At 41.5% G+C, this 24893-nt stretch overlaps 1 protein-coding gene across 3 annotated transcripts in view; it reads left to right on the forward strand.

The window, feature by feature from the left end:
- The first annotated feature begins 1718 nt into the window (after positions 1 to 1718).
- The window catches only part of lrfn5a (leucine rich repeat and fibronectin type III domain containing 5a), a 125064-nt gene continuing 101889 nt past the window's right edge, over positions 1719 to 24893 (forward strand). For 2 of the 3 annotated variants that reach the window (XM_020084854.2, XM_069536063.1), the window contains exon 1: positions 1719 to 2659. The gene's annotated coding sequence lies outside the window, so the exon portion shown is untranslated. The remainder of the gene's footprint in view (positions 2660 to 24893) is intronic. The other variant, XM_069536062.1, reaches the window with a different exon arrangement.

A 24893-nucleotide genomic window follows, 5' to 3' on the forward strand; every position in this document is an offset into this window, starting at 1 on the left:
AGAGGTCTAATATATTAATATTCTATATGAGAGCAGGGAGTGCTTCTATTACTCCCTTTCTCCAAAAACTAAAGACAAGAGGAGAGATGGTTGAGAAGCAGTGTCTCTGGGAGTGATGTATAATACATCATATAATACAAAACTTCCCCCTGGGATAAAGTAAGTATTTCTGATATCTGCTGATGAGGTTACACACGTGTGGGCCAGAGAAGTGTGTCTGTCACTTTCTCTCCTCAGTGTCTCCCACGGTTCTCGATGAGCGGGTTGAAAAACAACCTCTCTGAGAAATGACAGCAGAGTTGTGTGAGTTAAAAGTGCAAGATATAGGAAGATAGAGAGAGAGAGAGAGAGAGTGAGAGAGAGACAGAGAGAGAGAGAGAGAGAGAGAGAGGGTTTCTACAACTTCTATGCAGGTGCGTAAAGCTACGAAGGATTATCATGGTGCAGTCTGGAAATAAGTGGATCTGTACTTCAAAATAAAAGCCAGTGTGGGGTAATGTTCTATTTGAAACCTGGTTGAGGTGCATAATAATAGAATAATTTTGAGGTTTGGTAAAGTTGGTGAAAGCACATACAACATAATTTTTTCATATTATTTATACTTTATTTTAAAGCAAGTGAGAGGAACAGACTCATGTATTGTTTTAATGACTCTGGATGTTACATAGATAGATAGATGTACTATTGATCTAACATAGCTTTGGTTCTGAGCACATTTTCTACAGGCTACACTTATCATTTATTATCTAAAGACCTTTTTGTTTTCACATCAGATTGTGGTAGTAACATGTTTCCTAAGATGTCACCAATGTGAACTTACTCTTCCAATTCGAATGATGAAAACACTTATTATAATAGTTTACTTACAACTTGACAACATTTTACATATGAATTGGAATGCAAAGTTTTGTATACATTTCTCTGTAGGTGTAACTCCACTGCTTGTAAAGCATGTGTAAAGTGAAAACAACAGACACTTAAAAGTTCATTAAAAATACAGGAGGGGGTCCCAGTTTGGCAGAGGTCTTTCTGTGTGGAGGTGTCTTGATCTCCTTGTGCGTGGGAATTCCTTGGACAATCTGGCTTCTAAAGACATGAAGATTAGGGTATGGTGGTTTGTGTTGGCCCTTTGATAGGCTGGCAACCTGTCCAGGGTGGACCCTGCCTCTCGCCCAATGACAATCGGCTCCGGCTCCCCCAGCTCAGCTTATAATAAGTACTGAATTAATTAAAACACAGGCCTCTCCTTATTTAAATGAAGTTTAAGGTCACATGTAAAATGCATTCCTGGATTACTAGAATTTAATAATATCCAGCCATCAGCCTTTTGCCCACAAGCACTATAGCAAATATCATCATTTGCAATGTGTATATGGTCACTTTATGGTGTTTGAATTAAACATATACTCTCATACTCATATACTCTATGGAGGGGTTACAGAGCTGTTGGGGGCCGTAAACGCCTGGGGCAGTTGGACCAAAGCACAGAGAGAGAGAGGGAGAGAGAGAGCTGGACTAAACATGTTACACTTGTAAATATAACATTTGTGCAGAGATAATGCATGAAGGAGACAACATACATCACTTATCTTAGAGGGTGTACACATCTATAATTGTTGACAAATTGGCCAAAGCACAGTGTTTATTGTGAAAAGCCTTAGAGGAAGTGTGATGGTTGTATTGTGTGGGAGCTGCCGGTGTGTTGCGCTGCGCTGCGCTGTGTGGATTAACGGAGCAGGAGAGAGGAGACCGGAGAGGACCGAGGATCAGGGGGCTGCGCCGTTACGCTTTTATTACGGTGCGGCTGGCCGGGACACAGCTTTACCGGAACCATACATACACATAGATATCCTCTTATAATCTTTCCCTCTATTCTTTTTTTTATTTTCTATTCTCTTCATCCGCAGAGGAGACGCACTGAGTCGAGTTAACGGAGGGTGAGCGAGGTTCACACAGACTGGGGGAGAGAGAGAGAGAGAGAGAGAGAGAGAGACTGAAGTGAAAATCCAAAAATCTTCTCAGAAAAGGTTGAGCGGTGTCTCGCACAGCAGGGGAGCGAGCACAGAGGATTCTATCAGTGCTTTCAAAGCATCACAAGTCGCTCTCGCCCTTCTCCCTGGGATCTGCAGACTTTTCCACCCTTTTTTTTCTTGGATATATTTGTTCTTCTTGTGGTGGAATTTTTAATTTTTCCCTTTTCACCTGCACCGGGGCAGCGAGGAGAGGAGGAGGAGGACAGGGAGGGAAGAAGCGAAAGAGGGAGATAAAAGAGAGAAAGAGGGGAGGGAAATCATTTCAGGGTCCTCTCGGATGGGATTCTTGGATGGAGGGATGAAACCGGGGGGGAACCGCGGGGAGGGAGAGAGTCAGAGAGGAGGGAGAAGTGGAGGATGGAGCCGTCGGGCGCTGTGAGAATGCAAAACGGACGCACCCTTCTGGAAGAGCGGATTGAACTGTAAAAACATCCGTGAGGAATTTACACCCAGCCGCAGGATAATACACGCATTTACCTCAACACACACACACACACACACACGGGGATTGTTGTGTTGTCTGGATCCAATCTGTGTGGAGTTACATCTGCGCTTTAATTATGGGATGTGGAAAGTTAATTGCGCCCTGACAGCCGGTGAACCAAAGGACCCGCATCCGGAGAGAGGTAAAGTTTCATCCGTTCATAATGTTGGCTCGCTCCTGTCCTCCTCTTTGTCCCCCTCTCTCTCCCTCCATATACATATACACATATACCTCTGTCCGTTCTGATTCTCTCCATCTGTCTGTGTCTGCTGGATGGAGGGATGGAGGTGGCTGATCAGGGTGAAAGAGGTGCAAAGGTATACAGTTATTTGTAGATCTCGGGCTGGGCTGCTGAAATGGGGCGGTGTGTGTGTGTGTGTGTGTGTGTGTGTGTGTGTGTGTGGAGGGGCCGTTGGGATGGGTGGGGAGTGCAGAGAAGGTGCTATACTGTGTGTTGGAGAAGCAGCAGCGAGAACATTGCAAGGTCAAAATTAGCCCGGTGTAAGTTACAGAAGCTCTCTGTGTGTGTGTGTGTGTGTGTGTGTGTGTGTGTGTGTGTGTGTGTGTGTGTGTGTGTGTGTGTGTGTGTGTGTGTTTGCGTGTGTGTTTTCAGTATAGGTAGGCTACGTTTCAGCAGCGGGTCTGCACCCTGGTTGAAAGCGCGTGAGTGTTGCCAGAGTAAGAGAGACAGATATACTGTGTGTGTGTGTGTGCGTGAGTGTGAGTGTGTGTGTGAGAGAGAGAGAGGGAAAACTTGTGCCTGCGTGCTCACGGTGTGTGTCTCCTTATCAAATGTTCATGGAGGCTCCTGCATGATTTCAGCAGCCTGTGAGAAGCTAGTCATGAATGCACGCACGCACATCACACTGCGCCTCGGCTCCGGTGTGTGCGCCACATGCTGCGCCTGTACCACGAGACATATATGGACAAAGCGAGGAGTGCGTGTGCTTGCGCGCACAGTGCGTCCCTTCTTCTTGAACCTGCTCATATGGTCATGGAGACTCCTGGATGGTTTCAGCAGCCTGTGCATGGATGTTCGTTACTAAAGCACACACGCACAACTCCGGTTCATGCGCCACATACTGCACCTGTACCATGGGGGGGCAATGTGTTTGTGTGTCTCAGTTTTTATATTTTTGTACGCGACAGGGAACTAAATATTGAATCCACATGAGCAAAATAAACGGTAGGAATAACTGTGCGCCTGTGCGTGCGCGCAACCGAACCTCTGCCCTAAACCTTGGTGGCACAAAGCTCGATAGCGTGCGCGCGTCTGGCTTGAGTGCATGTGTAGGTCCCACCTCACTTAACAGTTTCATGGGGTGTGTGAATGTGTGTGTGTGTGTGTGTCACCAGTGAATGGAGAGCAGGAGATAATCCTATAGAGTCCAGGACATTACAGTTGGAATGAACTCTACTACATGTGGTTGGAAAAAAACATGGGGATTATAGACCAGTCATTCAAAATTCCATGTTTTTACAAACATGGAATTTTGACCAAACATGCCAACATCAGATAATTTCAATTGCACATGTGTATCACCTTCTCCGACTGCCTGCCAGAATTGTCCAACATACATGCAGTGTAGAATATTAAGGCTGAGAAAAAACAAGACCAGTATCAACAATCTCAATCCCCCGAAAACTAAATTGCATCCAAAAAAACTGTCTTATGGTTGTGCTCGAGGATGGATATGTAGTTCATGAAAAAACGTCAAGCCATATCAAGAAGCTTATCTTCGCCAACACCAGATCAGAAGTAGATCATGAGTCCTGTGTTATTTTAATCCCTGAAGAACAAATGCCTGAAAATCATCAAAATCTGCATTCAAATGTTTTTCTCCACATCTGGTCGGCTACATCTGCTTCGTCTGTCCGATCAGTAATCTTCAACTTAAAAACCCACTGACCCCGATCTGACCCTGATCTGAACCCACAAAGAAACACATGCACACAATAAGGGCAGCAACAAAAGTGTGTGTGTGTGTGAGTTAAGGTACGTACAGTACATTTTAGATAATCATTTACAGCATTCCTTTTTTTTTACAACCAAATGAATCAATTGATTTATGTAGAAAAATAAACAACCAATCACTATTTTTTTTTAAATAATTATTAATAGCTGATGGGTACAAAGAGCTCCACTGCAACAATAATGTTCATTTTTAACGTGACATTTTTGTGATAACATGTTTCAATTTTTACTTGGAAGAGTAACTTACAGTTGATATTTGTACTTTAACTTAAATAAAGGACATGATACTTAAAGTTACAGTGTTGAAATTGCATGTTGCAGCTGAACACCCCTCACCTCACCCTCTCCTTCCAAACATGAAAAAGAAACTGTGGTAGCCTTTAATCGTCATAAAAACTCAAAAGGTGTTTAGTTCGTCCAGTCTGGACTAATGTAAAAAACATGGCGGCCTCCGTAGAGAGGGTCCCCTCTATGTAAATATAAAGCATTTAAATATAAAGGGCCTTTTCTGGGATAAAGAAAACTACAATTCATACAATTTAGATGAAATGAACTAGTGAAAACATCATGAGGATTATTCTACATTAAATTTCTGCCAATAGTTCCCTTTCACCTAAATCTTACACACTGGACCTTTAACAAAAAAAGAACCTGTACAGAAGAAACAGAATTAGTTAAGCATGTTCAACCCTTAAAGAATAGAGGATGGGCCATGTCACGTTTCTTCAGGTTCCATAAGATGCATGTGTGTGACTTTAATAGTAGGTTGCAAATGACTAATCCAACAGCTGTATGCATCATCACCGACCTCTATCAAAGCTAATTCCACCTTAAGATGTGTTTTCCTGAGCTGCACTTGCCCTGAAAACACTCGAGTCTGCTTTGATATGAGTCGACATCAGCGTGCAGTCAGTTGACACCTTGCTAACGGATATGAGGCCCTCAGCCAGTGAGAAGTTGTTCAGTTTATTTACAATGTGCAGTAAATCAGTGGAAATGATCATTTTAATCAAACCTTTTCACAATGAGGGTCTGTGCAGTGTAATGCCTCTGTAATTTAGGACTGTGACATGTCAACATTTTGAAAATTACCCTGCTCTCTTTCTGTCCCGTGCCTCCGTCTTTCGCCAGATTGGAGTTACATCGGTCTGCACCGGTACAGTAGCTCGCATTGATTGATCAAGGCAATACATTTTTGCACACGAGCCACTCATGCTGGCGCTAATGGCCCGTGGATATGGAGGCATTATGCAAATGGCCTCCCTGGCTCCAGAAAAAGGAGTGTGGGTGAATGAGCGAGCGAAACTGGTGATTTTCAGTCCATTTTAGTTGTGTTTAGCCCTCTATTTATGTCTGAAAGCAATGGTTTGCTGTGCCATTAGGCTCAGGATGAATTGCAATGCATTCGTGTTACTGATTGTTTTTGAGTTTCTCTGGGGAGAGTAAGACAGCGAAGAGAGGGTTTGTATTTTACGACTACATCTGAATTTCACCCAGTTCTTTTCTTTTCATTTAATTTGCCTCAGTGGCCTCAATGCTGGATGAAAAGCATTTAAAGTTGTGCACAACCGAAGGATAAACATCTGGTCTGCTAGTGTGCGTTGCGTTTTTATAATGAAAGCTTGCTTCCTCGCTCCATAATGACATGTATAGGGCAGGCTGAGATGAAGCAGAAGCAGCATCTCTCTTATCCACTGTTTTCCTGTTCTCTCTCATTATTTCTGTCTCTCTTTCACCCCGTCAACCCACAAAAAGAGAAAAAAAATGCGAAGACTCCTATCAGTTTGTAGAACAGGGGAGTTAAGAGGCTGTAAAGACTGTTCTTTATTCTTTATAGGGGCAAGGGGGAGTTTTATTATGCCCGTCTTTCTTCTTGCCCTCTGTTTATCTTGCTGCAGCTCTCTCCTCTGTCTTCCTCTCTCTCTCTCTCTGTTTAGCTATCTGACATAGGGCTGCAGGATCCTGCGGAGTGGGTGGTGGAGCTCTAATTCAATTTATTCTCCTGCTCAGAGACAGACAGGGAGCAGGGAGGGAGAGAGAGAGAGAAAGAGAGAGAGGCAGTGAGAAGACGGAGTGAGAGGGGGAGAAGGATGGAGACCACATATGTTACGGGAACATTTCCTATTAGCAGTGGAGAGGCAGGCTTTTTAGGGAGCTGGCCTGACGCTGTGACATCTGGACTGATTCTGCGTGCGACTGGAATTACGTGTGTGTGAGCGAGTGGTCGTTATCAGCTACAACAATGTGTCCAGAAAACTGACATCAGTGAGTCTGAAGAGAGAAAACAAAGACAAAACATCTTTACGTTCTCCATTACTCACCCAGCTGTTGGTTGAAACATTGACATGTTTGACTTGACGCTTTCAAATGACCTCAGTTTGTGGAATGCCCATGGCTCAGTTCTTACAGCCGAGTACAGAGAAGGAACAGGTATATTAATATTAAGTGCATATTTCAATCACAGCTGTATTTCATGATAATAAAAGTTAAAGAACCTTGGCTGCCACATTTTCATTTTGCATTCCTGTCATTGTTGCTTTTAATGCTTTAATCGTCGAATGGTACAAAATCTATAACATCAAGATGTATCTTGATCTTGTATTTTTCTGGACAAGGTGGCACACCATGCCTGAGCATTTTATCCATATCACTCAATCCATACCCTACCCCATTCTATTCCTTGTGTGGGTCTGTGTCTGTCCTTGATTGGTTTAGGTCTTGCCTTTCTCTCTCGTGCCTAAAGGTTCGATCTTGGGTCCTTATCTATTTTTGTGGGTCCCCCCCCGGACTTTAGCAACCTCAACTCTTAGACCTCAGTTTTTACATCTGGATGAAATCAAGTCCAAGGTTTTTCTGTTTGTCCTCCAGAAACTACAAATCAGGAAGACCTTGTGGACCACACATAGGATTTTAAGTGTTATTCGAACTTGGTCCAATGCGTTTTTACCATCCTCAGCGGACAGGGATAACAACAGTGGTAGTTTCTGCTTTACCTGTGCACATTTCTGCAATGGGCAGACAATTCATTCATTTTTTTGATGGGTTGAATTTCTACATGCTCTGGCAATGCATTTACAACTACCAAACATTTATTTGATTTAATTGACAGGCACTTAGTATTCTGACTTAACAGTCATGTATTGCTTTATTGACATGCAGAAACCATGTGCTGCATGCTATGTGCTGCATGCTACCCCACCTTTGTTTTAACCCTAGTACCTTAAATAAATAGCCTGTTGTTGCCAGGGCAGGATTAGTCTTTGGCTGGCTGGCAGCTCTAGTTTAATTCCTGCTTAAATTCCATTACAGTCTTTAATTACATTAGAATAGATTTGAATGCATTTGATTTTGTTGGTGTTTGTGTTGTGTTTCCTAGGAAATTCTGACTGTAACCACAGCTTCAGCCTAATCCTTTTAAAGGAGTTTGAGGTTAATACAGAAATAGGGTTAGGCGGTTTCAAATGTTTGATACAGTTAAGCTGTCCCCAAAGCTTCTGCTAATATATATTATTACCAGCTGCTGCACTTCTATCCATCTATCCATCTATCTACAGAGATGTCACAGCGTGTGTTTTCCATCTGTAGCTCTCTTGCTTTCTTTCGGGCACTGGATCCTGCTTAAGAAGGCCAGTGGGAGGATTTGTGTGTGTGTGTGTGTGCGTGAGCATGAGGAGTGGGTGACATGACAGATGTGAGACACGTTGGGAGATAATGAGCTGTGTTCAGGTCAGATAACTGTGGGTGAACGACAGAAAGACTCCTGGCTCACTGTCTACAATTCCTGCTACCCTGTCTGTCTGTCTGTTCTATCTATGCATTATGGTAATCAACAAGTACAAGCATGTCCATGGCTGGTAGACATTCATGTCAATTTCTGTCTAATAAGCTCAACATAAATAATAAGACATGAAGACAAAATATTTTGTGTTTTAGCAAAAATACTTCTTAACATTTTTGGCTTCAAACAAAGCCTTGGCATTGTTTTGCACCTCTTCACAAGTTGCCAACTGTATAACTACAAATCCTTAACAAGTTAACCAAGGTGGTGTAACTCCTCCTCAGACTGGTTTAAGTCTGAAGGCACAACACCCAAAGAAACCCTCTCATAAAACATCTTTACCATCCTTTCCATTTATCTCAGCCCAAACCACAGATGGGGAACCACTGTTTCAAATCATTGTCTTTTTGGTTGAATTTTGGCTTCACTAATAAGTCACACATAAATAAACTTCATCACAGATAACACTGAGAGTAATGTTTTTTCAGTTGTGACTCAAGATCACCAGCAGATCCTGGACCAGTTTTCAGTATTAGACAAACGTTTTCAGAAATAAATATTGCAACACATGTTGTCACTGGGGGATTTCCAGCACCAGACATGGCGCTCAGTCTATGAAACTGGCCCACACTTCATAAAACAGGTTTTTAGACCAAACAGTCAAACAGTATGATAGCTCCTCCCGAGGGTGAAATATGTGAAACATCAGTGCACCACAAAGCTTTTTATAAACTGAGAGATGCTTTGTAGTAATGCCATTTGAAAGTATTGCGAAATTGCCTTTGTAGAGAGGCAGAGCAGGACCAGAGCGAGGCAGTAACATTTAAAAACTCCTGTTCCACGCTCAGTGATAACACTGTGAAGATTACAACATACTGAATGAGAAAACAACGCAGTAAGATACGACCTGTGCTTCATGGCCTTCCAGTTGGTATTTATCATTTGCCTCCATTTTTTCCTCTTATCTTCAGCTGACTGACTTGTTGAGTTTGTGCAGGCTGTGCTAGCTTAGCATGCTGACAGTGTGTTGGGTCTGTGTTTACTTTAGAGCTGCATTTGTATGTTGAGCTAAACCGAGATGACGTGTCCAGTGTTCATTTGGTGATGTTTTGGGATTAGAGGCTTTCTCTGTTTGTAGCAGGATTGTGCAAACATTGTTTTCTTCACGTTGAGCTGAATAGAGTCTCACCTGCATGTGTTCTATTGCCTGATGTAAAATCACATAAAACAGCCAGAGAGAGCAAACAACAACACACACTTTCCATGAAGTACCCACCCCAGTCAGCTGCCAGAGTCGATGCAGGAGAGAGATGGAGTGTGTTGGGGGAACAAAAACAGGAGAGGTTGCCCCTCACATACTCAGCACCCATGTTCATGTTACCCATGTTCATGTTTGCCAATATGCAGCCATATGAGAACATTTAATTTAAAGAATTGAAAATGCAAATATGATACATTTAGATTTAAATTTTATTTTAAATTATTTTCTTAATTCAAGTTCTATATATTTGGTTGTCCTTGTGTTTTCTTTTATTTATGGATTTATAGTAGTTGTGGTGAAACTGCAAAATATCATAAACGACATTTTATGAATAACTGCTAAATATATATTTTTGAATATAAAAATAATGGTAAAAAATGTACAAATCTCATGAAACGCTTGTCACAGCAATTCAATGAATTTCATCAGTACTGGATTAAAACAAGATATTCCGCTGGATGTAAAAAAAAATTCAACAGTTATTTGCTAGATTTCATACTTACATTAGAGCATGTTACCTGCAGCAGTTGCCATGCTGTTTGCTTGGTCTGTTTGTAAACCATTCGGGAATTTACACTTGAAGGGGGGTTTGAAGGGCTGGATGGCCACTACCCGTACATCACATAGACAAAATGGGACAACACAACCCCTTCACAGGGGGGCTAAGTGGTGAATCGAGACAGGGTCTTCTTTATGTTTCACCTTTTCTCAAGGCCCTTATGCTTATTATATATGCAGCCAGTTTAACATACAACATACAACACTGCACTGCTGGAGTTGGCCCAGTTTGTATATGTGAAATGTATGTTTATCTGTAGAAAAACTCTTCACTAAGTCCATCTCCATAAAAAAAGTTAAGAGTTTCAGGTTTGGTTGTAAAAGCTTTAATAGGCGAGATAATGATGACGTTTGTATGGTGTGGTTGATCTTTTAAGATGTCAGTCAGATTCTTTTTATTCATTCTACATAATACAAAATTGTCACACTGACACTAAAGTAGATATAGGGCTCCAATCATAGTGCTGTGCTAGACATGGAGATTATGGACAGTAAATCAGAAAACCTAAACATTCCCACTGGGGGAAATGGGTCAGTACAGCAGCAGATAAAAGCCAACAGCCTGTCATAACACCATATATCAGGGGCTCCACAGCAAATGTTTTAATTGTGGAGTTCTTTATGAGAAATAAATAACCAAACAATATACAGCTCTGTCTTCATTTGCTGTCAATCTCACTTGTTGCCTCTGTCATAGATGGTTGCCATCCTCCTCATTCCCTCCTACATCGCTCTCATAACTACAGCTGTCTCCCTGATCCTCACCTGCTGATTTGGCTGCCATAGAAGTCTTGAACCCTGGAAATGTTCCAAATATATTCATAGGGTAACTAATTCTGCTTAGCACACGTTTGTCATGAATGTGTGTGAGGGCAGACGTGATCACTGAGTCGTGATTTGCCCAAAATAATCATGTGACGCATGTAGTTGGAAGACAGTAAATGTGATGTGTTGTAATATTTAAAAAAATCACAGGTTGCCCTAACATCAGCTGAGTAATGAGAGCTCAACCTGCAGCGGTGGGAGTGGGTTGGAGTCATGTTACAAGATTGTGTAGCAATGTATCACAGTTTCAGTTTAAGAAACCATTTCAACCTCAAACATGGCAGTAACAAGCAAATCAATGTAGGTGGAAATACAAATTGATAGGTATGTTTTAGCAACAATGCTAAAATACTTCAAGTAGTATAGTTTGAACAAGTAATTCACACATTGTAAAATTCTGTGAATATCCCCCCATGGTCCACTAGCTGTCACCCTATGTGAGTGGGCTGAAATAAAAGTGTGATGCTCCTAAAGTACCCTTACTCTGTAAATGAGAAAGAGACAAAATGGCTTCAGACCCAGTCACACAGCACCGTTTCAACCAGTCAGCAACAAGGGGGTGTGCATTTATCCTCTGTGCAGAAGAAGAGAATAATAAAAAGGAGGGGGAGACGGCAGGAGGGGCAGTGGAAGTGAGATGTTCTAAAGCACCATGGATAGCTCCACCATGCAGCCACAAGTTGAAGTGGACGCTTCAGAACCATGGACAGCTCAGTTGAAGTTGGTAGGCCAGACAGAAGAATGACTACGAATATACGTCATAACACACCATGTTAAAGCAGATGTTTCAGGACCATGGACAGTTCAGATCGAAGCTGATAATTCAGGACCATGGGCAGCTCTGTTGAAGCAGATGTTTCAGGACCATGGACAGTTCAGATCGACGCTGATAATTCAGGACCATGGGCAGCTCTGTTGAAGCGGATGTTTCAGTACCATGGACAGCTCAGATTAAAGCGGATGTTTCAGAACCATGGACAGTTCAGATCGACGCTGATAATTCAGGACCATGGGCAGCTCTGTTGAAGCGGATGTTTCAGGACCATGGACAGTTCAGATGGAAGCTGATAATTCAGGACCATGGGCAGCTCTGTTGAAGTGGATGTTTCAGGACCATGGACAGTTCAGATCGAAGCTGATAATTCAGGACCATGGGCAGCTCTGTTGAAGCGGATGTTTCAGGACCACGGACAGCTCAGATCACAGTGGGTGTTTCAGCACCACGGACAGCTGTCTGTAGTCACTTCCAGGCAAATGTCTGAAACCATAGATCTGGAAAGATGGGGCATTTTCTGAAGGGAAGTTTGTGACTCCCATTTCCCTCTTGTCAGTTGTCAACTGACCGTTACATTGTTTTGAATTGTAGTTATTAGCTAATCTGGTCGATTTAATACACACACTAGTGAGATGAACTGCTCCTCATGGCTGAAACTCAGCAGAGATTGTTCTTATTTTGAAAGGTTGTAAGGACACGTCCCAGGGATTGTCTCAGGATGGACATGTTGGACAGCAAATGTTGTGCAGTGCAGTGTCCAACACATTACCCAACAACAAACTGCTATAGTTGTTTCGGAGAAAATGCCAAGGGACTTTGTATGACTCCTGGATCTTGGACACCTCAAATTACAGTATATACTTCTCTGGTATATTTCACTGTATGTTTATGAAACATCCATGTGTTCATATTCATTGCATCTCTTTATCCTCCATTGTTCAACAGGGCCATCAAATGATTGGCACTGTTAAAACCCAGTTCGTTTTAAAGGCATATTATGTTTGAGGATGACACACTTCTGACAGTTATTATCAACAACAACATAATTGGTCAGGATAATGGTGATTAAAAAAAAAAAAGCAGGACCTGTAGAATGTGAGGCTTTCTGTCATTGTAATTGCTGCAGTGCTGTGATGTTCTAATCAGCAGGACGAGGAGGTCATCAGTGATGAACGCTGTTGTTTTTGGAGCAGAGGGACTGAAAACTGAGTAGATTAAATGGTGCATTTAATTAAGAGGCTTGGGATCAGGAAGTCAGAGATCAGTCTTGGCTCATGCCAGCAGTAGCTACATTTAGCCTAGCTTGTTAGCGAGTGCCATCTGTTCACACACAGATTAGCACTCCACAGCAGGCGCTAGCATTGGGTGCATTTTCTGGTTCAGCTCTGCATAGGCTGCTATTCAGGAGAATATTCCCTGTTGATAGCAACTTTGATAGCTGTCTTTCCTTTTTTCATTTACACACTACATTTGTAATTTAGGTCAGGGGCATTCCTGATCCACATGTGTATATTTTAATAAGTTGCAAGGGCAAAAATTACAGAACTAAAAGTAGTTGAAATATATAGCTAGAAATCTGCAAAAGATCAGTGGGCAGAAGGATAAATAATTTGTCAGGCAAGAATGGATGAGAATTAGGTTAAATGTTGCAGTTAGCCTGAGCCTGTAGGTTCCACAGTAATTATTCAATAACACATCTCTCTGTGGTAATTTAGTTCACATGCTTCAAATGTGATCAGGTCAGTTTTTATTGTTCGGGGACTTAGAGCTGATTCTATCCGACATTCTCTTCCTCTCTCTCTCTCTCTTCATTACGTTCTCTCTTTCTTTTCCTCTCCATCTCCTCATCTCCTCCTGTTTCTTTTTCCTCCCACCTGAACTTTGACTGATGCAGTCTTTTCCTTTTCACTGTGACCAAAGTCAACTCAGGATCAGTTGATAATCATACATTAATGTTCCCACCCTCCACCACGATCATCTTGCAGTGAAAAACAAATGCAGGGGTACCACAGTTGAACATGGATCGCAAACCCTTCATAAAAACTAAATTGAAAGATTCATGTTTAATCTATAGTTGAAAAATCAAACTGACTTAGTTAGCTTACTAGTTCATTCATCCAAGTAAAACTAACAAGTCAGGGTCACAATCGAATTCTCATTTACCTGCATCATGCAGATGTAGCTGCTGTTTATATTTCTTGACATAGTGAAGTAACTGCTATCCCAAGTAAAGATAGTTACACAAGCCATGACGCCATTGACCAGATGTGAAACCAGGTCATCTAAGTGTTGTATGACATCACTAGTAAGTTATTGTCAGGCAGGTTATCATACAGAAGTCCCGACCTCAGTGACCTCAACAGTGGGTGTGGCCATTTGAATCACTGTATTTTTGTCACTGAATTACAACGATAATAAACACATGACACTGGTGTTACGGATTACAGCAGATCATTTATAAAAAAGATTCTGCGGAGCTCTGCCTTGAACCATAGCACGATGCTCCACTCTGTTGCTGCCCTTGAAGGAGGGGTGTTACCACCAGCTGCTGCCTCCCCCATCAGACAACGTTTGCAGCCTCATTAATGTGATCAGGTTTAATCTGAAATTTTACCAAATAGGCACATATGCTTTTCTGCTTTGACACCAAATCCTCCATGTTGCCATTTAACTCTCCCCTCATTAGGTGAGAGGTCTCTGCTACTCTGAGATGTGACTGTAACATGTTGCTGCACAGAGCAGACACTTTCACTATTAAAGGTACTCGACAAAGTGGAGTTTAATTGATGAATGTGGACAATTCCACTGACACAAGGAAATGAACCAAATGGGTTTTCTGTCTATAAATAGACAGTGGGTCCGAGGAGGAAGTAACGTAAAAGCTGTGTGTCTGAATATTCCACACTGTATGTTATACATTCACATAATTTGCGAACCATTTTCTTTTGATGGTCTTCTTTCAGGACCTGCTGACAATTTTCTGTCTTTCTCTTTATCGTTTCATGTCAACAGAGCAATGAAACTGTTCATGTTTACTGTTTTAGTTTGCTTCTCTGTTCGGGAACGATCATCCTCTACCGTTTGCGAAGACTTGAGTTACTTATTTAAGCCTGTTCGTTTTCAAAGATTCTTGTAGTGTCTGTTTTTGCATGAAGTCCACCGTGGGCTGCCCTCACTGACTACTTAAGGTTTAGCCATCTGCTTTATAAGCAGGGATGACTTCCAAATCACTGCATCCCACTTAGCTAGCTTTTACACCAAATACTATAAATAGCAGCATGCTAATCCTGGCTGTTGGCTGTTGGCTGTATTTTTCTTCATTTATTTTATTTATTCTTTCTATTTGGCAAAGTTCAGAAAGCTGCTACTCACCAAAAACACAGAAATATCTGATGCCTTGATGTATTTGGCTGAGGGATTTTGATCTGGCCGTAGGCAGTTTCCACTAAATTTGTGAAAGATTTGAGGATACTGTTTTGATGTTAGGCATCCAAGTTCATTATTTCTTGAGCAGTAATGAAAAACTGCTCAGCAGGGGGGGCAGTAAGCCCTGAGCAGACAGGCAGTGAGGGAGATTGATCAACTTGTTTGAAGATGTATTTGATCAGAAGAAACATGCAGCAGCAACCCTGGATTTCAGAATAAGACCCTGTGAAGAGGTCTAGTGATGGATGACTTTAATCCAGCACTGGCAGTAACTTGACTGTAATGCTCTGGCTGCTCAGGGTTCATGATTAAGCCCCTGGCACTTGATGACCAGATAACAGCAGATACCCTTATTCTTCCTCAGGCGGTTTACAGGAACAGGGAGTTTGACCTTTGACCTGCTTTTTAGTATAGACTAAATTGTTGCTTTTAATCCTGAGCTGTGATGAAGTTGGTTCCCGTAGAGACGTAACTTATATATTTGTGAAGACTGCATGCAGCTTAGCATTCAAGAATTAAGAACCAAAACAAACCGTTGTATCTTAGCATGGTGGCTCAGGACTGTGGCTCAGGGGAAAGAGCAGGCTGTCCATTAGCCAGAAGGTCAGCAGTTCAATCCCAGACTCCACCACCCTCTGTGCCCAAGTGTCACAAGATCAGAACCCCAAATGTCCCCACATGATGTGTGATAGTGAAAGTGCTGCACATTGATGCAATTTATGAACTGATGGACTGATTATTTAGTTCAACATTCCTCTGCAATACAATGGAATAAAGCTACTAAAAATATGTGTGTGTGTGTGTGTGTGTCTGTGTCTGTCCCTCTCTGTATCCATACCCTTAGGGGCTGTTTGTCCCTAATAATGAGCTGTCATTTTGACTGTCTGTCTCGGCTTGGCATCCCAGCTATCCTGCTGACACACACAGACACGCACATGCATGTGTGCACACATAGAGGGAAAACTGGTTGTATCAACAGTCCTTGTCTCAACTACACATCATCTGTTCTTTACAAAATAAATGTATTTTCCCTTGTTACATTCTTTGAAGGATTTAAACAGTAAAAAAAAAACCCATCACCTTGGTAAGAGACTGAAGCACAGGTTGGGTTTGAGAATCATGTGCTTTTAAGCCTTAATATGACAAACATGTACTAATGTTACTAATGATGGTTATATCGTCTCAAGCTGTTTAAAGTTAGCAGATTACTTCCCTTTCCATTAGATCTGCCTACGTTTATTTCTTTGCAGCTTGTATAACATGATGGTCCAACACCAAATGTAGCAGATCGTACACAGAGATGGTTATTATTGTGACTCTCAATCTGCCTTAATGTAAGTTGTTATTGCTTTTGTCCATATGCTGTATATAGTAGAACCCTGCACTGCCTTTAAGCTACATTAGCCTTCACATCTTATGTGCAAACAGAGTGTGAGATTTTTCTGCGGAGTGCGTTGCACTGGAGTGTGAATGTAAAAGAAGAAAATGCAGTCAAGGGAGAATTTTTTATGCCACCCCGACCCCCCCCCCCCCGTCCTTTATTCAAGACACCCTGCTAAAAGCTTGGAAGTCCTGCGCTCTAGCCTCAGCTCCTTGTGCCCACGCTTGTGCGCGTGTGAAACGTCTGCTCTTGGATTTTTTCTTCAGCTCTTTAACCTTTTTTGTGCAACAAGTTTGTCAGAATTCCCGAACCAATAGAATGCCATGTGTAGGTCCTGCCCACCAAGGTTTACACAGTGTCCCATCAGCAGGCTGTATGGAGCAGGAGCCCAGCAGATCTCTGGTCATCATGGAGTGGCAAAATCAAGGATCTCAAGTTTTTTTACACTATGCGACCAATGTTGCAAGCAACTGTAAAAACAAAATAGGCGCCTCCCTGTTATTTCTCCCTGTATTTTATGGAAACTGCACAAAGAGCAACAAAAGTTAGGACGGGACATTAATAATAATTTGTCATCACTTCACCTGGTATCAGTTGGGAAAGATCTGAATCTGGAGTGCAGGACATCTAATCACAAGCTGGGTTTATATAAGTACGAGCACAGGATTTTGAGTGAGAGCATTCCAAAATCTTGTTTTCAAAATAAAAGACCAACCTCTTGAATAAAGATAGACCCATAGAAGGTTCTAGGTGCATATTTTCATGTGGTTTACCAGGAAGGAAATAGAGCGCTCACAGATACAAAGCACAGCATGGACACAAAACCTCTCCTTAAGTAGGCAACTATCTAAACTGGCACAAAGTGGGCCGATAAAAGGATGTACAACATTACCGTAGCTCCCCTCTGGGAGTTGAAGCTAAAGCATGACTCAACCATTTACCAGCAGCGCAGAGTGAGTCAGCACGTTTACGAGAGATGTAATGGGCTCCTGAGACATTTTACCTCACCTTTACACACGTATTTGGACATGCTGTGCATATGTTACAGTTTCCAGGATATGCTCGGGGATGCATCATGTAATTAATTTATTGTAAAGTTGTTATTCTGATGCCTTGCTCCAGGGCAGCTGATTCACTTTGGTGTCTGCGTTTCATTCTCCACGACTTTAAAGGGTAACTCCAGTCTAGATGGTACTTGAAGTACTGCTGCACTGACCCCTACAGGTTGAAATGTACAACTGCTTTGATCTCGCTCTTAGATCACAGCTGGGTGTGGTCTGTGCAGTGCTAGCATGATTATTACCTCCGCTAAAAGTTTGTTAGCAGGATTATGCAAAAACTACTTGACAGATTACAATGAAACATGGTGGAAGGGTGTGATAAGGAGCAGAGAGGAACCCATTACATATCGCTGCCGTCCAGATAAGGGGGCGGATCCAGGAATGTTATCTACCGTCTTAACACTGTGAGATAAGGCGTTCTTAAAAATGACTGTTGATTTATTGAGATTAATTCAAGGATATTGATGAAAAGTATCTGACATATTCAGAGGACATTTTGAGTTTGTGCAATTTGGTGCAGATCCAAAAAAACCCAGGATCTGGTGAATTTAAATGTGATTTCTGTAAGGGGACTGCTGGGCCTTATCTACTGAGTGCCATTCTAGTTAATATAATTATATAGCCTGGGCAAACGAACAAAAGATGAAACTCCTTTCGCTCACCTGCAGAGTTTTGACTCCTCACCTTGCTGCGGTGCCACAGCAGGAGTTTAATCCAGGGTGTCTCTGTCTGCAACCAGGCTAATTAGCAGTGTTTCACTGCCCAAGGAGCTCAGCCTTTCCTATTTCCAAGATTGTTTTTTTCTGTGCAGAATAATTTTCTGGTGCAATAAACACCATACAAGTTGTCTAAAACTGATTTCATAATTTAACAGTTCAAATAAATAAATCTGAATTGTATTTTTAAAAAGATGGGTATAGCTCTGCTAAGCCATAATTGAGAGAACACATTAAACAATCTAATCACGCATCAGTCGCCCTCAATCAGTCTATTGTTTATTAGTTTGCATTGTGGCATTCTTCTCTTGTGTGTGTTTGCTGTCTTAAACTGAGTTCCGTGACTGATCTTGTAAATACAATGTTTTCACGCTGGGAAACCAAATCAAACCTTGAATGAAATCCAGTGCATTCAAGGCTAAAGGCATGCTTATTGGATTGTGTAGAAACCACCAACAATACGTTGAAGACTAGCAGGGAGTTGTTATTGCTCCACATATTGAGTCAACACACCAGCCGCTGCGATTTTAAATGAAGATGTAAATGCACAGCAGCACAAGTCAGTGAGAGCACCATGCTAATGCCTCTCTGCCAGGTGGGGGTTTTACCAGGTCCAGGTACACAGCATCACACAGTGAGTAACAGCCTGTGACCCAGTTGAGCTTTGTTTGCTCCACATGACCTCATTCTGACGGCATTAAAAAGAAACTATCAATGCTACTGCAGCTGTTTTCATCAGACGCAACACAGCAAAAACTTATTAGAGCAAGTGGTTTTATTACTGCTGGATTTCAATTTGCTCTTTAAAAGAAATGCTGCTTTCAAGGATGTTTCGCAAAGGAAGGGATTCAGTCCTGTGAGACAGTGTAATTAACTATCATGCCTGTCCCCTACCAGGGTGACGCTGAGGTGATCAGTCCAGAGAACTGAGAGTGACACAGCAAAGATTTTAGTTTCGCTGTGTGTGTGTGTGTGTGTGTGTGTGTGTGTGTGTGTGTGTGTGATCAACAACTCAGGTGATGTTGAGCTTAGAGACAACTGGCTAGTTGACCTTAATCCTGCATCAGAACACAAGTAGCGTTATCTCTCTCTCTCTCTCTCTCCCTCTGTGTGTGTGTGTGTGTGTGTGTGTGCGCATGTGTATGCATGTGTGTGTGTGCATGTTTTGTTGTATTTGATGTGTCATCTGTAGCATGTTAACCTACGCTCACAAAGACCACACATCTACAGTTTACACACAGTATGTGGTGAGATAAGCCTGTTAGCAATGCTTTGGCTCAAAGGAAATATCTGACTGTGTTCACTGTATCTAGGCAGTTTCTCTCTCTCTCTTTCTCTCAGGAAGGGAAGGGGGTCTGCATTAATGAGGATCACACAGAATCAGAAAAGAGAAACCCTAAAATGACTTAAACCCGAGAAGAATCAGGTTTAGTTGAAGGATTTAGTATAGAGGTCACATGTTACCATGCTGAAGTTAGTTGCTGAAAAGGGTAAACTACATATAACTGCAACTAGACATGCTACTATCATAATTGTGAACATGTTAGCATGAAGTGGTTTGGATTATTGAAACGTTTACATTGTCTCTATTTGCTCTGGGTTTGTATGAGCATTTAAGTGTGTTCTGTTTGTTTGTATATTCAGATTTGTCCCACCAATTTTTCATTATTACCCAAATATATTTTTACACTTCTGATAATAACATAAAAGATCTCTAACTTGGTTTGTGCAGCACTGTTTCTTTCACACGAGAATTTATATTAGTTTCACTTTTTAGGCTGTGTACCTGTCACTTGCATTCTGTTTTGTGTGGGAGTGACCTCTGTGCATGTGCACCCGGTTACCACCTAACAGCGATTTAATTAAGTGGTATATGTAAGCATTAAGTTGTTTTTGATTATTTGATTTTTTTCATTGTCCATAAACAAAGATGTTTCACCCCTTTAAACTCAGGATGTGAGCAGTCAGTCTGCGAGAACGGAAGTACAACAATGAGACCAGAAGTCCAGGAACTTGGTTCAGAGCTCTAAGTTTACTTCCGCACAAGATAAAGATACATGGCATCGATACACAAAAACACACACACACACACACAGATAGAAACTCCCCAGCCCACAGACAAAAATGGCCGAACATCTCAAACAATAGCTTTAAATATGTTTGGGTAAAACCATCCCTTAAATAGAAAAGGTAAAATGAAAACAATTAACGCTAATAAGAATATTAATAAAGTGTCTTTCAAATGAAAACAGTAAAGAGTACAATAACTCCACAACAAATTATTAAGGCTAGAGTTAATATTACTTAAGGCTAGGAGAAAAAGAAAATATAAAAGAAAACCAATTGCTCCCTCCCCCCATTCCTTATTCCTACATGGTTTAGTCCACATTGAAACCACCTGGTGGGATGTGGCGTTCAGGTGCACTTGTTCATGAGCACCATCCTCAACCAGGAAGTGAACCTCAAAGAAAACAAGGATTAGAAATCAAGGCAAACAAGCAACAATGAAACAAATGTTTGAATGAAAATATATGAATTAAAACAAATGCATTCATCAACTTAAGTGGATCCTTATTTAGCTGACAACACAAACATAGAAACAAATATTCTTAACAGAAACCAAATATTCAGAATGAATAAACAAAAAGCTGACCTGACCTTCCTCACAGTTTGAGTGTTTCTGAGTTTAATATGTCACAGCCCTCATTGGCAGCTCTGTGTTCAGTATTACAGCACTTAAGTGTTTCTTGTTCCAACTCAACCTCTGCTCATATTGACCCAGTTTGAGTTCTGAGACAGTGTTTTACAATGCTTTGTAGGCAAGACTATCACTAATGACTAATCTCCACTGTGTAAGTGGCAGTAATCTTTATTCTTATCATTCCTATCATCCTACCTTGTATACTTGAGGAACCTGGGTAAGTTTTTGGCAGCGCTACACTGCCAGCAATCCTCGAGGTCCAGCTTTAATCTTGCAATAAGCTACTGTTGATCACCGACACCAGGCAGCTAAATACGTATGGATTACATTTGAAAATATTTATTTACACTGATTTCTTTTCTTTGCTGGCGCATCAACATGTGTTTGCTGAATGAACTTGTCGGAGCACATCCTGTTGGTGTCAATATCCCGTCCCCGTTTCAGCTAAATCCTGCAGCCATTTCTAATCTCTTTCCATTTTGTCTCCACTTTTACTTTCTGATGTGAGGCATGTTGTATTTTCCTCTCGGAAGGAAGACATCACAGTGTGTTTGCTTCTTGACGAGTGTGATTGTGCATGCATGTGTGTGTGTGTGATCATTATGTCGTGATCTGAAGCCATCTGGGTTGGCTGGCTCATTTACATATCTGGTGTTAACCAATATAAATATTCATGTCTGGGCTCTAAACTGGTATGAATATTCATTTTGCCTTCAGGACGTAGATGGGTGGAGCGGCTGTGATTCCAATCAGCAAAACAGAAATCAACTCAACCTTTTGTGTGGTGGACGAGAACACTAGCTGATCGCCGCAGGCCTCTTGGTGTGCTCGGCGAGCGCCATATGTATGTGGATTATCACATTTGCTTTAGTCACATGGCGGCCATATTTGATGTGCATGATGCTTGGGAAACGGTGCCTGCAAGACAGAGGGACAGATGGAGGCAGAAACAAACTCATCTCATCTTAGGACAAAAACACTGACAGGCTGAGATGACGCTGTTAAATGAGCGAGGAGCTGCAGGGCAGACTATCCACCATAGTCCAATTGAGAAGCTGCAGCAGCAGGATTCAAACACACAATCACATCATTGAGCGTTAAGCTGATTTCAGAACAATTTCCTAAAAAAAATTTCCAAAGAGACTGAATGTGAGTATGCAGCCAACTAAATCAGTTGCTGCTGACATTTTCCTGAAAGCTTCCTTGTAAAATGTGCAGAAAATTAACTTGGAAAGATTGTGAAATTATTGGTGGATGTGTGTGCTATAAACAAAAACGTGTGAATGCTGTGCCTTTTGCATGTTCCACCCAGGCCCCACCCCTTGCCTAAATGTTAAATGTTCCTGTTGTCGTGAACACATCTGAATCCAAACACTTCATATGTGAAAGGCAAACTCAACAATAATGCCCGACTGATATATCCCAGATTTTCTGGAGCTCATGTCTGAAAACAGCTTTAGTGTTAGCTGCCACACTAATTGCTTCCATTTGTTTTTTTAACACCATGAATCATTTGAGTTGTAACTGCAGATGGTATAATTTATCCATGGTAAAAAAACAAGTTGAATATTAGCACAGAGACATTCACAGTAAATGCTAATGCCTCATTCCTCTTGAGGTGTCCTTGGATTTGGTCCTTGACCAGCTCAGCTCTTCTTTACAAAATAAAAGAAAAAAGTTAGGTCTGTATTTGATTTCTATCCGGTCTGATGTGGTTTTCTTTGATGTGTTGAATCTGTTCGGTGGATCTGCTTTTGTGTTTGCCTTCAGTAAAGTAGGAGATGACTCACGTCGTGGTGATGATGAGGATGATAAATAGTGTATGAAAATAATAAGTATTGCTGGCTGGGTTGACAGCACAAAAGCGCACGTCCTTAATTACAAAGAAGAAAAACGTGTGGCCTCACCCTCGAAATATCACTTTGAAGTCTGAACCTGGGCCCACAAGTACAGTAGCTGTGCAGGCCCCAGGAGGCACGCGAATGTTACTTTAGCAATGCAAAGTAGTACAAAGACCCTGCATGAATAATATTAACATTAAATAGATCTTACCACAAAAGCAAAACTGATCAAAGGCAAGGAATTCCTGGGTGGAGCTGAGGTGACAAGCTAAGTTCAACCACAATCACTGATAAAACTGTCAATCAAGCAACCACAATACTTGCAGCCATTATCCTATATGATTTTCATAATTTCATACAAATAATATTGGTTGGTGTCTATTTTACTATAAGCATACAATATTCAGTATCAATATAGATAAGCCGAGCTGGTTTCAAATTGGGTTTGTGTGCAGTAGGAGAGGAAAGCACACGTGTTCCGGATGAAATTCAAGGACATGTTGTGGGTGCTGTCATATTTCTGCTTTGTATTTCTGTGTAAGACTTTGTGTTAAAACATACAGGCACTTTTTGTGTGTTTTAGATGTGCAGGATGGGACAGGGTTGGTTGTGAATATGAATTTGAGGGTTTCATTTGAGTGGAGAAAAATGAAAAATACAGATGCTCTGATTGTAGACATTATATTCTTGACAAGTCATTGCAGATGCCCATGAAAACATATTTGTGTCAGTGCAGTGATTTATAAAAAAGACATTATTTTATTATCTTGTGCACTGATATAATAGTAACTCATCTTCTTTATTGCTATATATAAATAAGTAATATATTTAATCACTAACTATGGGAATATCTTTCATCATTTGGAAAACTCTGCATTCTTTGGCACAACAAGGATGTTACCATGAAATCTGCCTGAAGGCAACGCAATCAAACATGGAGCCGTGTAGTGTTGTGACATTTGTGAACGATCCGATTTTTTTCAACGGCTCTTTGATATGAGCGAAGGCAGTCGGGTCTTACTTGTCTGAGAGACGTTCATTTTATCTGTGTGCCCAGATTTCATCCACTGCCTGTCCTAACTTAATAAACGCCAGTGAAGCTCTTCCCCTTTTTAATTGTGAGCTGTTTGATCAATTAAACTGTCCTTCAGGCAATGTGACAGTGATGTGTGGTTGCCTGCTATAAGGAAACTTTTGAATAACCTTTAACTGTGTAAATGGCGAAGTTTGCATGAAATGATAGCTATTTATCTGGCTGATGTTACTCTCCTTGATTCTGTTTGAATACTGCTAAAGCGCAGGCTACCTCCTAGTGTCTGCTCTGTGTGTGTCTGTTTGTGAGCCCCACCCATGGTCAAACAGACACACGTGCATGAATTGCATTCAAGCAAAGGCAACCTTATTTGCATAACACATTTCATACAGAGGGTAAATTCAAAGTAAAGTGAATTCACAGACAAAGCAGAGGGATATGGCGTCACCTTGTGTATTGTTTAAAATTCTGATTATTACAAGACTGGCAATACCATTGATTTAGTGTTGCTTAACCACACATGCAAGAAGACATTATAATGGGATATCTAGTTTGAATCCAAATCTATCATATCATCATCACTATCCAAGTGGAGATCAACTAAATAACCCCTGTGCCATTAAAAAAGGTGAGCCGTTTTTTGGAACTCTCAGAAAAGAACAGAACCATAAGATCCAGCTTCCTTCAAAGAGCCATAATTCCTGACACTAGAGGCGAGTGAGTGTGTGACACAGAACTGGGGAACGACACTTAACAGGGACCACAAATCCTCCCTTTGCAAATAATGCTGTAGTCTGTGTGTGGGTGGGAGTGTGAGTGAGTTGTGTTCTCTGCAGTGAGTTGAGTAAGTTCCATAAATCTCTCGTCTTCAGTAACACACACACAGCGGTTGGCGGTTTGATCCCAGTCGATCCCATTCCTTGGGCCAGATACTAAACCCCCAATTTCCCGCTTCTCATGGAGAAAAGTGCTGCACATAGATGCACTGTGTGAATGTGAAACTGTACTATATAGTGGTCTGAGTGGTCATCAAGACTAGAAAACT

Source organism: Paralichthys olivaceus, chromosome 12, assembly GCF_024713975.1.
Source record: "Paralichthys olivaceus isolate ysfri-2021 chromosome 12, ASM2471397v2, whole genome shotgun sequence".
Taxonomy (NCBI): domain Eukaryota; kingdom Metazoa; phylum Chordata; class Actinopteri; order Pleuronectiformes; family Paralichthyidae; genus Paralichthys; species Paralichthys olivaceus.